Genomic DNA, 12,450 nt, shown 5'->3' with positions numbered 1-12,450 from the left:
GGTATATATCTTGGAGACACCAAGTTGGTCAGGCAACTTCCCTCCTACTCTCCACATTCCAAAGGAGATTATTAATTGTCCCCAGAAGAGGAGGCCAGCTGAAAAGGAAGATCCCCAGTTGATATGCAAATCTCACCAAAGAAGCAATTGCTTTCCCCCACCCCCCCCCACCCCTCTTCACCGACCAACATGAGCAGAAAGTCTGCTGACAACTTAGAAGTCAGCACTTACGGAAAACAAAGCCCCTACCCCAACCTCTGGAGAAGGATTTTGTTTTATTTTAGGAAGGCAGAGAGATGGCTTTTTTGGTTTAGGTTGAAATTACGAGGTGTGCAACCTTTTCTTTCTCCTTCGCGCCCAAATGGAGGCTCTCACACCGAATTTTGTTTCCCGACAAGAGAAGGAGAAGCCACTGGCCTCCTCGTGGAGGGCATCCCCCACCCCCGCCCCCCATCCCCAAGCTTTTGTGTTTGCTGGAGATCTTGGACGGTCCCCCAGCACACGGCATTCAGCAAGGTTATCGGGCTAGTCACAGCCTTCAAGAAACAAATATCTAACACCTTGTTCCCTTTGGCGGTTCAAAAGCCACTGTCACTGGGGTCCGCTGGTGGTTTCAAACAAGGCCATGATTCATATGTAAACGAGAGGAGGATTTTCATGATTTCATAATAAAATGTTGAAACGCTTTGATCGCAAGTTGTAAGGAGGTGTGAAACAGTGCCTCGGAAACAGACAGATATTTGTGCGAGCATCCTTTATGTATTGCCAGTGCGGAATAATAACATATGAAAGCCCCAACTTACCTCATCTGCCTGGTACAACCAAGGCATAAATAAAGGGGAACAATGGGATTACTATTACTCACTCTCCGAGAGCCAGCGATATCACTGTATCCTTTATAATTGCTGGCAAGAAGATTAATGTTTTGTTAAATATCAGAGCAAGGTCACAAGGGGGCTTGCGGGCCTGTCTAAACATCTAGTCTTTAAACTCCTTCTCTCTCACTTGCTCATTTTTGAGGAAATGAACTTGTAGCGTTTCCTCTAATTATGGTGATTTCTGCTTTTGAAAGCTGGCCTACATCATCACCTCGCTCCAAACACACACACACACACACACACTCTCTCTCTCTCTCACACACACATACACACACACACACGCACACACACACGCACACCTTCCCCAAATGATATTTGGGGACAGGCTTGATTTAGCTGCAGCATATGGGCAATGTTGTTATGAGGCGACCTTGCCCTTTTAACCAACATGGATAATTCATTGCCTGCCACTGTGGCCCGAAGCAAGGGGCTTGGGCTTAAGAGATCGACTTTATTGGGGTCCTCAGGGGGCTCCCTACCGAAGACTGCTATCGTCGTTCGCTGTGCTTCTGTTATGTTTAGCCCGTACACCCGTCCATGCAGATGTTTCCAACAGCAAACAGTTCGTGACCCAGAAAGAACAAAATATTTTGGCTTTTCCCAGCTTTCAACACCTGTTCAAACCAAAGAGGCTTCGGAGCTCTGCGCACACATCAGAAAGCCCAGCCAGCAACTGGCGAGAGGCCGCTTCGTGGCTAGAGCCAACCTATGACTCAGTGGCAAACCCAAGAGCCTTCCCGCAATGACCCTTTACGCCCAGATCTTACAGAACGACCTATCATCATCATGCTGAAGGATCTATCATGTATATCTGTCAGTGTATCTCTACCACATCAAAAATTAACCCGGGAAGTCCACAAGCATCCCTCTGTCGTTTTGTTCTACGTTTTTCAGGGCAAGGTCATGGCCTCATACAACACTGGGCTCCGGGTATTTGCCGTTTGTCCGGTTTCTGCGGGCTTGCGGCTGACTTTGGAAGTCCTTCTGGACTGAGTGATTGAGGACAGCACCCTGGGCGTGGTGGTGGACGTTCTTTATAGTTTCCCAAAGGGAACTAGCGACAACACTGAGAAGGCTTGGGGTCGACAGGAACATCTTACAAATAATGGTTAAGGACACAGTAGAAGGCAGGAAGGGGAACCTTACAAAAAGCAAGAGGATTGCCAGGGGGGTGCAGGGCCCTGGCTCCGGGGCCTGCTGATCTCCCCGCTCCACACCTTGTGCCTGGGCAAAGGCTCTATGAGTTGCAGCCCCAATTTTAAGATTTGCTTATTTGTTTGTTTTTCCTCCTTGCAGCTCAAGGAGGAGTTAAGAAGTAAAAGAGACAGCTTGGAATGAAGGTAGGTGTAGGAGGCAATTAAATGTGAAAGAGGGGATGTCCTGACTTTGGGGACTTGCCTTACCTTCCTTCACTAATCTCAGCGACAGTCAGAGGTGTAGGAACAGCCACGATTACCTCTTGCCTCAGCATGAAACAAAGGCAATGGTGCCCCACCTCTGTAGATGTCTGTGCCTCGTTTACACTGTAGACCCTCAATAGCACGAATTTGAATCAGTGAGTGGCTAGCTGGCTGGGTGGGTCGAATGGATGGACGGATGCATAGATGGATGATTACAGAGATTCAGCCCAAGATAGACTAGGCAAGCAAGAGCTCAGCCACCCCGAGGGTTGGCAAACCATGACCTGTCATCCAGGTTTAACCGGACACCTGTTTTTGTAACAAAGGTTTTGCTGAGATGTTGCTATGACCATTCATTTATGCACTGTCTGCTATCACGATATGAGGCAGGGCCGTAAAAGCAACATGGCCTTCTAATTATTTACTCTCTGGGCCTTTACAGAATAAGTTCACCAGCCCCTGAGCTATACTGTTACTAGACTGTCTAAGTTCTCATGTGGTCTGTCCTCGTTCTTTGTTGTCTTTGTCTTATTGATACGATAACAATAATAAAAAAAAACACAAACAGTAAAACCACATCGTACAGCCATTTTAGTCGTATAAACTCTTGCAAACCTGTCAGGCATAAACTAAATAAGTCTGTTGGGTAGAAGAAGCCTAGTCAACGAAGCCAACCTCTTCCTCTGGGGTTCAGGTGAAGAAATGATGATCTTTTCCAACGCAGAGCATAGAACACTCAATGTGATAGGATTTTTGAGAGCCTGTACACAAAACCACGTGTTCTGTACTTTCTGTGGAATTCAGGGGGATTTACTTAGGGGCTAATTTTGACCAGATGGCTGATTTTTCACCTTCTTACAGTCGCTTTAATATAGAAGCTATCCTGGGGCGCCTGGGTGGCTCAGTCAGTTAAGCATCTGACTTCAGCTCCGGTCATGATCCCAGGGCTTGTGAGTTCGAGCCCCACCTCGGCTCTGTGCTGACAACTTGGAGCCTGGAGTCTGCTTCAGATTCTGTGTCTCCCTCTCTCTCTGACCCTCCCCCGCTCGCACTCTGTCTCTCTCTGTCTCAAAAGTAAACAAACATTTTTAAAAAAATTAAAAAAAAAATTGAAGCTATCCTCATGACATCTAGGAATCTTATGCCCAGAGCTCATATACATCCCATTGTGCGTGTTGAGTCTTTTCCTCTTGCTGGGTGGGGAGGATTATTTCATCTGCTTCCCATGATTCAGGAGGAACAACATTAACAGCTGCTTAGATAAAATTAACTGAATTTCAGGCTCCTTAGACGCATCGATAATGAATATGGCTCAGGTTGGTAGGTCCCCGTGATCTATTCGGGTCCATCAATACCAGCAGCCGGCAGAAGGAACACAAGAATGCATGAGGTTGGCCAAGAGAGTAGCAGAACCTCAAACATGGAAAGTCTAGCTTGAGATGTCCTTGCCTCAGAGACTTAAGGCTGCATGAACTTGGCTAAAATGATTCACAAACAGGAAGGGTAACGGGGGCAAGGAGTGAGAAGGCAGATATGTAGATGCATCAGGAAGACAGATATTGTGGTCTGTTATTTTGCATTTGTAATGGTCACACCCTATTTAATAGGATGCTGTCACTGCTCCCTGCGTGTCAGGGCAAGAACACTGCTGGCCATCAGGTAAATCTGCAGCACAATCTCATTAAGCACTTGAAAGATTAAGGTAGTGGGCACCTTCAAAGATGGCCACTCATAATCCCCGCCTCCCATTCCTTCAGGCCCTTTATAATCCCCTCCCTGTGAGCGTGGGCTGGACCTAGTTACTCGCTTGTAATCCATAGAATAAGGCAAAAATGATGACGTCTCCCTTCTGAGATCTGGTTACAAAAGATCGCAATTTCTGTCTTGTTCACCTCTTGGCCTCTCGCTTGTTCTGTTGAAGCCAGCTGTCATGCTGTGAACTGCCCTGTAGAGAGGTCCACATGGCCAGGACCTGGGGCGCGGGGGGCGCGGGGGGCGGGCGGGGAATCTCTGACCAACAACCCGTGAGGACCTGAACCCTGCCCACAGCCACATGAGCGAGCTGGGAAGCGGATCCTTCCCCACTTGAGGCTTAAGATGACCATGGCCCCGGCTGACGCCTTAATGACAGCTTCTGAGAGACACTGAGCCAGAAGACCGGCTAAGCCGCACCTACCTTCCTGACCTCCAGCAACTGTAGGATGATAAAGATTTGTTTCGTTTAGGCCAAGAAGTTGTAAGGTAATTTGTTATGCAGCAGTGGATAACTAGTACAGAGTTTTCCGGCTAGTTTGGCTTTCCCCTTTCTTTATACCTTAATCCAACTCCCTGTGTAACAATCACTATTTGGCATACTATATTTGGTTTGGTTTTTCTTTCGAAGACTGAAAAGAAACTCTGAGCTAGGGACAGGTGAATGATTTGTTAACTGCGTTACTTCCTTGCTGGAGAAATTAACTACCCAATGCTTAGAGACTTAATGGAACACCAACCTATTCTGTCTCATGGATTCTTTTCATTTAGTTTAATTTTTTTTTTTTTTAAGAGAGAGAGAAAGAGCCTGCAAGCAGTGAGGAGGGGCAGAGGGGCAGAGGAAAGAGATAATCTTAAGCAGGCTCCACATTCAGTGCAGAGCCCAACACAGGGCTTGATCCCCAAACCCTGGGATCATGAACTGAGATGAAATCAAGACTGGGGTGCTCAACCAACCGAACCACCCAGGCGCCCCTCTGGTGCATTCTTTAAGTCAGAAATTTGGGCACCACCTAATGTCACACAGAGGCATCAGTCGATGACTGGTCTGGTCTGGAGGGACTAAGGCGACTCCATCACGTCTGGTGCTTTGGCAGGGGCGACTGTCAGCCGTGAGTTCATCTAAGATGTCATTTGGAGCACAGGTGGCCTGTCCAGCACGCAGACCTTAGGGTAGTCAACTTCTGACATGGCAAACAACGTTTCCAAGAACAAGAGACCCAAGAAGTTTGGTTTCATATTTATCCTCCAGAGAAGTATTTTTCAGATTGATTAGATTCAAGGATGGAACGTTAGACTCAAGAAATTTATTAAAAAAAAAAAAAAAAAAAAAAAAAAAAAGGATGATATGGCCCAAATAAGTTGGAAAACCTTCTCTTCTCTAGCTCCTTCTTTGGCAGTCAAAATGCATATTAGCATATTTAGGCCTTAAAAATCAAGAACCCAATTTAACTTATTAAGAGTTTCCCAAATATATAGACTACAGAACCCCAACCTTACTTGAGTATGTTAGAACATTCATCTGGCATATGGAAATAAGGCAAAAAGTTTGAGAGCACGTCCTTTCTACATCAGCACTATTACCAAAGGCCATTCAAAGATTGTCCAGGGAAGGGCTGTCCAATAGAAGTTTCTGAAGTGTCTGTACTGTCCAATATGGTAGCTACCAGAGACATGAGGCTATTGGGCACTTGACATGTAGCTAATGCTACCGGGAACCTGAAATTTTAATTTCTTTAATTTTAACCGGTCTAACTTTAAATAGCCGTATGTGTCTACTGGTGGCCATGTTGGATAGAACAGGTCTAGGAAAAGGTACTTAGTTGATCTCAGTGTTTATCATTGATTAAAGGTCCCACACTCGGTGATGTCACTAGGCCCCTACTGCTCTCTCATCTGTTCAGCTACTGACCAGTCCCCCTTGACCTGTAGGGTTGACCCACAATAAAGCAACCAAGTGAGTAGCTCCTGGGCCATTAGGAAACTTCTAAGACTCTGCTTCAAAGCTAAGGTTTACTGACTAGTGGTGATGGTTGATTTTATCTGTCAACTCAACTGGGCCACAGGATGCCAAATGGCTGGTTGTGCATTATTTCTGCGTATATCTGTGAGGCTGTTTCTAGAAGAGATTAGCACTTGAACTGGTGAACTAAGTAAAGAAGATGGCCCTCCCCGATGTGGGAGGGCATTATCCAATCTGTTGTGGCCCTCCATGGAAAAAAAAGGTGGAGGAAGGTTGAATTAGTTCTGCTTGGTTGCTGGACGATGATATTGATTTCCCCTGCCCTCGGCATTCCTGGTCCTCAGGCCTTCAGAGCAGAACTAGAATCTCACCCTTGACTTTCCTGCCTGCTGTGACTTTGAACTATACCACCAGCTTTCCTGGGTCTCCACCTTTGCAGATGGTAAATCATGGAACTTCTCAGCCTTTATAATTGTATGAGCCAATATCTCATAATAAATATTTTCATATACACACACATTATTATTGACATATATATGTGTATAAATGCACATATATACATATACACATGTGGCCCGGTCCCTGGAAGCCCTGAATGACAGTAGACGCTGCTTCTGGTATACCTGTCACCGTCTCCCTATTAGGCTGTGATACTGCATTGCTGGGTGGTGATAATCTCAGGAGTGGGATCACAGATCTTCAGGACATGGGAACAGTGGATAAAGTTGGGGACACCAAAGCCAAATGTCCACGTTAAAATCTGGGCCCTACCATCCACTCCGTGTGTACATTTGGAGAAGTTACTGGACTTTTTCTGGATCTCAGCAACTTGTACTATAAAACAGAGATCAGGCTAAGAAAATGTCGTAAGGTCGTGAGCCCACTCCTACCATTTGTGGGCTAAAGAAATGGCCGACAAAGGGCCCTCAGGTGGGCGATCTACCTGTCTTTGCTCCAAACAACCCCAAACAACAACCTTTTACCCCAAGTTCAGCTCCATTCCCCCAAGTTTACCCTCACACCCATTGACAGTCATCTCTAGACCTGGGGGACACTCATTGGTTACACCGTCTCCCCTTGAGAAGACAAACCCAGGACAGAGGCATATGCAGCCTGTATGTGAGCAGAAAATTCTGAGGTCCTGGGCATCCTTAGTGTGATCTAGAAGAAGGGACAATGGTTCCAGGAGAGCATATCCCCTTGGCCCCGAGTCTCCTCACCATGGGGAGAGGCACTGTCACCAAAGGGCCAGATCAGAGCCCAGGGAACATGCATGCACTCACACACCTACACAGGGCACAGGGCAGGGGCCCCTCTTGCCCAGGTCCAAGGGAGGTTCTGGACTGAGGATTAAGTGACAGCTTAGGAAAAGGGCTGGCACCTGGTTAAGACTCTGTAAGTCACTGGCATATTTCACTTCAGTTTCACCGTGGCGTCTAGCTGTGTAAGGTCCAGCTGTCCTCTGAACCTAAGACCTACTAACAGATGACAAGAAAGAAACTTTATTTGACTTGGAGTGAAAATAAAGCCAGTTTATCCCTTCAAAGAGTACCGGGGATAATGGGATGAGGAGACGCAGGTCCGGGGATACAGGGGACCCGAAGTTCCCAGCGGCCATCGTATTCTGGATTCATAAGGTCAAACTTTACAGCCTTGTTACAGTCCCTCTTGAGAATCCCTATCAAAGGTAGGCCATTTCATCCCTGCTCTAAGTGGAAAAAAAGAAAAAAAAAAAGGCTTCTGTGTTTTTCTTATAATGACACTACCAAAGAGCATTATGCAACGCAAGAATTAAAAGGGAGAAACGTATTTTTAAACAGATAGCGTCTACTGAGGTGTCAGCTAGCCAAATACAAGGCCATCAGATGGCCAGGAAAAGAGTGCCCGAGAAAGGAAGCATACATGCAGTGGATGTGAAGTTATTTCTGCCAGAGACACATCTCGGGGCTGAGGCTACGGGGGAGGCCCGAGCCGGTGGCCAGCGTGCACATCTGAGGAGACGCTCGCTCTCGGGGTTGTGTGCGTGGGCACGGGGCGGGCACCTGAGAGGCCGTGGGCTCCGTGTCTCGCTCATCATTCTGGCCCCGGGGCCCCCCCGTGTGTTATAACCAAGGCTCTTCAAAAGGAGTAGGGGAGGCTGTGAAATCGCAGTCGCTTCTGGGATAAACTAGCGGACAAATTAACACAGATAACCGTCTTCGGAGGATTCGCCCACACCAGAGTTCGCCGGCAGCTCGCTCTGTTGGAGGTGGAAAGGCTGGAAATAGCTAGGGCTTTCCCCCCCAAGGAGCCACCCTCCCCAGATGCGCAGAAAGCCCGCACATCTGGCTGTTCCCCCTGGCTTTCAGCTCAGCTGGGAGGCTTGATGAGAACGCGTGCCAGGGGGGATCTGGCATCTGATGGGCCCAGGGAAGGGGCAGACCAGCTCCAGGGCGAGTCCCAGACCAGCCTGGTCCCCCCAGCAGGCTCCGGGGAGAAGAAAAGCCAGGCAAGCCAGGCAACCCAACCCACACTCTCTCCTTCCACCGGGGATATTTGTCTTTGTTTCCATAGGTATTTATTTGTGTTTTCCTCTGACTGTTTTGCATATCATTGAGAGTTAAAGAAGACATATTGTATGTCCTAAAGAGAGGCAGTAAAAATAATTTAGCTTATTTCTTTCATGTCTGAGTGTATTAATTCTTGCTTACATGAGGAAATACGAAAAAACACAAACTGTAAACAAGGAATCATTTGGAATCAGATTATGCATGAATAACGACACACATTCTCATCTAAGATGTGTGTGCGCGGAGGGGGGAGAAATCTAGTTTTACTGCCAGTAGCTTTAAAAAATGTTTTTCTTTTTCAAAGGAAATTACTCAGAATGTAATAAAAACATGTTTTCTGTTCTAAAAGGATTAATTTACCTTTTGTGTCATGAAAAAATAAATGCAATCAATACCTCAATTCTCCTCTATGGAGAAGGAGAATTTCCACGTGCAAATCCTAGGGAATGGCCATTTAGCTCTGATTTCCTAATACTACCGAGATTGTGTTTCTCTTATGATTTCTCTGTTATTCAGACTCTTTCCCGGGCCCCAGATGACTGCAGAGCAGGGAGGGGCCGGGCAGGGGGTGTTCCTCTGGTTCCTGTTCCAATTCTGGCCCCTCTTTCTTTCCATGCATTTCCCTTTTTTTCCCCTGTGACCCCATTCTCGCTCATTAGCACCCAGAGACTGAGAAGTGCAAAGGGCTCTGTAAAGCGAGGAAGAGGCAAGTTAATCATTGCAGACTCCGGAGATGGGGGGCGGGGGGGGGCGGGGGTTAGTGGCATCTCTAATTCCACTGAGCACGTGACCTGGGACTTGTTTACCTAACCTTACAATCCTTCGCTTTCCTCGCTTGCAAAAGAGAAATGAAAAACTGTACCTCCCGGATAGGGCAATTCTAAGGAACGAATGCATGGAGAGGGCTCAGCACGGTATCTTGTGGACCTCATTTTACTGGAGCCATTGCTTCTTGTCTCTTTTTCACGCCTGGACTTAGGCATCCTGTTCAGAAATAACCTTTCGTTCTCATTTCGGTCCTTCCCGCAGGCCGAGTTCATTCACCCGTCGCCCCCAGGGATATTTGAAAGGATTGTTCTTCTTACTATTCTTTCATTTGGTTTTCCTTTACTGAGCCCCAGACTCAAGGGTTGGAAGGATTCTTTAGGATCTGCCACCCAAACACCCATCCACGCAGCCGTCCGTCCATGCAGCCGTCCGTCCATGCAGCCGTCCAACAAATCTACTAAGCACGTCAAGCACGGTTCTAGCTTTGGAATGGAGACGTGAAGAAAACGCTCAGACCTCGGGTCTCACGGCGCTTCATCTTGTGAGCGGGCATTGAACAGCAGAACGACATGTGACAAGTAGGGCAGCCAAGTTGTTTCGGTTTGACCAGGACTTACCTCGTTTCAGCGCTGAGGTCCTGGATCCGGAGACTGTATCCTCTGTCCTGGCAAACAGGCACGTTCGGTCATCCTAACAGATAAATGCGATGAAGGGAAAAGCTACCAGGAAAGTTGCCAACTGGAGACCTGACCCCCGTCTCAGGGGTCAGAGGTGGCTCACCCAGGGAAGCCCCGCTCCGTGAAGACCAGACGGACGGAGCAGTAGACACCCGAAGGATGCGGTGAGGCGGGGAAGGCGGGTCAAGCGTACGATCAGGGGCACTGCTTATACAAAGGCCCGAAGGTTGGACGACTCGGAAGGCGCAGAGAAATCAAAGCCCGGGGACATTGCAGAGGCGAGTAAGGAAAACCCTACAGACTCCACGGAGGAACGTGTGAGTCAGCGGAGGGGCGCTGGGAGGCTCCGGGGAGGCTGAAGCAAGGACGCTGCGACCAAGAAGTTCCTTACGAAGACGGTCCCCCGGCTGTGCTCTGAGCACTGATGGGAAGTGAGGTGCCAAGACTAGGTAGGAAAGTTCTACCTAGCGGGCGTGGATGAAGGGCTCCCTGGGACAGAGTGGACTGGCCCAGACTGACTGGACCGGGGACAGGAGGCAGGAGAAGGGGAAAGGCGGACTCCCAGGTTCCTGGTGGAAGCCCTCACGCACGGTAGGACCGGTTAGTGAGAAGGCAACGCTCGCCGCAGCAAGTCAAAGTTCTCGCGAGTCTCGGTGCTTCCGACTCGTGAACTCAGAGGCCCAACACGTGCACCTGCTCTCCCGACATTCACAGGTGACAGAGGAGCACGGCCTGGCAACACACATCCCCATACAGTGGAGAGAGGCTGTGAGGCCAGAAACGAGCACAGGCACTGAGCAGGGGCAGGAGGAGGGGACCAGCCAGGCGCACGAAGTTGAGGAAGACTTCACAGAACGGAAGGTGCTTCCCTTTGGACTTAAAAGCGAAACGAAAGCTCAGCAGGTGCGGCCAGAGGGAGGACGCTCCCGGCAGGGAGCACAGCACACGCAAAGACAGGGGCTCTGAGACCTGTTGGGGGGATGTCCGGGAGTCTGGCCCGGCAGGAGCAAAGATGGCAGGGCCACGGGATGGAGGGGAGGCAGGCCGTGGCCAGCTCGTGAAAGTCCCCTCTGTCTGCCACGCAAGGAAGTTCAGACCTGATCTGGGAGTCCATAAGGACCTACCAAGGATTTTTGGTTTTTGTATTTTTTTGGTTTTATAATTATTTTAGACTTATATAAAAGTTGCGGAAGTAATACAGAGAATTCTTTGACTTCTGGGGTTTTTTTTTAGTTTATTTAGAGACAGAGATAGTGTGGATGGGGGCACGGGGCAGGGCGGGTCGGGGGTGGGGGCTGCAGAGAGAGAGGGAGAATCCCAAGCAGGCTCCACGGGGTCGGCACAGAGCCCAGGTTGGGGCTCAAACTCACGAAACCGTGAGATCATAACCCGAGCCCAAATCAAGGGTTGGACGCTTAACCGACTGAGCCTCCCAGGTGCCCCTAGAATTCTCTGTGGCTTCTTCACCAGCAAGGGGAGGGCATGAGCTTTTACCTGCCTTCCCAAGTGGAGCTTTTTAAGACTCCCTTGAGTGATTACGATACCAATAATTATTGTAACAGCAACACACTTATATAGTACTTGCCACGTTCCGGGAACTGTTCTAAGGATTTCACGTATATCAACTCATGTAATCCTCAATCAACCCGGTGAGGCCAATACTTTCGAGGACCCATTTTACAGGTGAGAAAACAGACGTTCCTAAGACGCACGGTTAATGAAGTGCCACAACCCAGATGTGTGGCCCACATCTACGGCCCACCCACTTCTGGAGTCTAAATGCGTGAAAACAACAACAACCCAGACGTCCCCTAAACAGATCAGGCACCCACAACGGAGGTACGGCAGGTGCTATTACCTCCTTGCAAAGGTGACGGTAAATCAAAGTTTCCGGAAAAGTTAAATGGCTTCTCTGCAGCCAAACCTGCGACTCTAGCCTCTTGAGCGAATTCACCTGCCCCCCACTTTTTCCTCCTCTCTGGGATCTCGGTGATTCCATGAGGCCCACCCTCCGTGGGGAAGGCTGCCTGCCCTACTCAGCTCTTCCCATTCAAATGCCAATCTCTTCCTGAAACACCCTCCTCGACACACCCAGAAATAGTCGGCTATCTGGGCACCCCCTGGCCCCCTCAAGCAGACATAAAATTAGCCATCATACCTATCTTGTCACCTGAGGCGCTGCCCATTTATTTCCCTGAACATGGATTATTGAGCCACTATGAAGCATTAAGCTCAGAGAACACGTCAACAAAGACAGATAGACAACACAAACCATTGTTGCTTCTGTCATTAAGGCATCTCGTCGAGGACAGAAGCTTGTTTAACGTGGGCTTCTCCAGAGCCACAGCCTTCAGTACTTTCTGGAAGGGCTTCATGACCCAAGAAAGCTCACAAGCACAGTGGAGTCTGGCTGAGTTCGAATCCCAGCTGTCCTGCTTCGCAGCAAGGTGACCTTGGGCAACT

General features: G+C 48.6%; 1 long non-coding RNA gene across 1 annotated transcript; it reads left to right on the top strand.

Annotated features, from left to right (window-relative positions):
- The first annotated feature begins 2,173 nt into the window (after positions 1-2,173).
- On the top strand, positions 2,174-4,438 carry LOC132691355 (uncharacterized). Its single transcript, XR_009615702.2, has 3 exons — positions 2,174-2,218; positions 3,886-3,937; positions 4,328-4,438. It is a non-coding gene; the product is annotated as an uncharacterized LOC132691355 (long non-coding RNA).
- The last annotated feature ends 8,012 nt before the right edge of the window (positions 4,439-12,450 follow it).

The sequence above is a fragment of the Panthera onca genome, chromosome E2, assembly GCF_046562875.1.
Source record: "Panthera onca isolate mPanOnc1 chromosome E2, mPanOnc1 haplotype 2, whole genome shotgun sequence".
NCBI lineage: Eukaryota > Metazoa > Chordata > Mammalia > Carnivora > Felidae > Panthera > Panthera onca.
This window is presented reverse-complemented; position numbering and strand designations above follow the sequence as displayed.